Here is a 1,912-nt window from a genome sequence, read left to right as displayed (position 1 = left end):
TGGGTGAGTGTATGGTGTGTGATGTGGGTATGGGTGTGGTGTGTGGTGTGTGTGTATGTGTGGTGTGTGTGAGTGTATGGTGTGTGGTGTGGGTAAGTGTGTGGTGTGGGTGAGTATGTGGTGTGTGGTGTGGGTGTGTGGTCTGGGTAAATGTGTGGTGTGTGGTGTGGGTGTGTGGTTTGTGGTGCGGGTGAGTGTGTGGTGTGTCGGGGTAAGTGTGTGGTCTGGGTAAATGTGTGGTGTGTGGTGTGGGTGAGTGTGTGTGTTGTGGGTAAGTTTGTGGTATGTGGTGTGGGTGTGTGGTGTGTGGTGTGAGTGTGTGGTGTGTGTTTTGGGTAAGTTTGTGGTATGTGGTGTGGGTGTGTGGTGTGTGGTGTGAGTGTGTAGTGTGTGGTGTGTGGTATGGGTGAGTGTCTGGTGTGGGTGTGTGATGTGGGTAAGTGTGTGGTGTGTGGTGTGGGTGAGTGTGTGGTGTGGGTGTGTGATGTGTGATGTGTGTGTGGTGTGGCTGAGTGTGTGGTGTGTGGTATGGGTGAGTGTGTGGTGTGTGGTGTGGGTGTGTGGTGTGGGTAAGTATGTAGTGTGGGTGTGTGGTGTTTGGTGTGGATGAGTGTGTGGTGTGGGGGTGTGGTGGGGGGTGTGGGGTGTGGTTTGTGGTGGGGGTGAGTATGTGGTGTGGGTAAGTTTGTGGTGTGTGGCGTGTGGTGTGGGTATGTGGTGTGTGGTGTGGGTGAGTGTGTGGTGTGGGTAAGTTTGTGGTATGTGGTGTGGGTGTGTGGTGTGTGGTGTGAGTGTGTAGTGTGTGGTGTGGGTGAGTGTTTGGTGTGTGATGTGGGTGAGTGTATGGTGTGTGATGTGGGTATGGGTGTGGTGTGTGGTGTGTGTGTATGTGTGGTGTGTGGTGTGTGTGAGTGTATGGTGTGTGGTGTGGGTAAGTGTGTGGTGTGGGTGAGTGTGTGGTGTGTGGTGTGGGTGTGTGGTCTGGGTAAATGTGTGGTGTGTGGTGTGGGTGTGTGGTATGTGGGGGGGGTGAGTGTGTGTTGTGTGTAAGTTTATGGTATGTGGTATGGGTGTGTGGTGTGTGGTGTGAGTGTGTAGTGTGTGGTGTGGGTGAGTGTCTGGTGTGCGATGTGGGTGAGTGTATGGTGTGTGATGTGGGTATGGGTGTGGTGTGTGTGTATGTGTGGTGTGTGGTGTGTGTGAGTGTATGGTGTGTGGTGTGGGTAAGTGTGTGGTGTGTGGTGTGGGTGTGTGGTTTGTGGTGCGGGTGAGTGTGTGGTGTGTGGGGTAAGTGTGTGGTCTGGGTAAATGTGTGGTGTGTGGTGTGGGTGTGTGGTATGTGGTGTGGGTGAGTGTGTGTTGTGGGTAAGTTTGTGGTATGTGGTGTGGGTGTGTGGTGTGTGGTGTGAGTGTGTAGTGTGTGGTGTGTGGTGTGGGTGAGTGTGTGGTGTGCATGAGTGTGTGGTGTGTGGTGTGGGTGAGTGTGTGGTGTGTGGTGTGGGTGAGTGTGTGGTGTGGGTGTGTGATGTGTGGTGTGGGTGAGTGTGTAGTGTGGGTGAGTGTGTGGTGGTGAGTCTGTAGTGTGTGGTGTGGGTGTGTGTATGGTGGGGTGAGTGTGTGGTGTGGGTGTGTGGTGTGTGGTGTGGGTGTGTGGTGGGGGGTGTGTGTGTGGTGGGGGTGAGTGTGTGGTGTGGGTGAGTGGTGTGTGGTATGGGTGAGTGTGTGGTATGTGGTGTGGGTGTGTGGTGTGTGGTGTGGGTGAGTGTGTGGTGTGGGTGAGTGTGTGGTGTGTGGTGTGGGTGTGTGATGTGTGGTGTGGGTGAGTGTGTGGTGTGTGGTGTGGGTGAGTGTGTGGTGTGTGGTGTGGGTGAGTGTCTGGTGTGGGTGTGTGATGTGGGTAAGTGTGTGGTGT

General features: G+C 54.6%; 1 protein-coding gene across 1 annotated transcript in view; it reads left to right on the top strand.

Moving 5' to 3' along the window:
* The window catches only part of PIK3C2B (phosphatidylinositol-4-phosphate 3-kinase, catalytic subunit type 2 beta), an 86,064-nt gene that overhangs the window by 52,970 nt on the left and 31,182 nt on the right, over positions 1-1,912 (top strand). The gene's annotated exons all lie outside the window — the stretch shown is intronic.

This window comes from Bison bison, unplaced genomic scaffold (assembly GCF_000754665.1).
Source record: "Bison bison bison isolate TAMUID 2011002044 unplaced genomic scaffold, Bison_UMD1.0 scf7180017864338, whole genome shotgun sequence".
Classification (NCBI taxonomy): domain Eukaryota; kingdom Metazoa; phylum Chordata; class Mammalia; order Artiodactyla; family Bovidae; genus Bison; species Bison bison.
The sequence above is the reverse complement of the archived record's forward strand: the minus strand, read 5'-3'. Positions and strand labels throughout refer to the sequence as shown.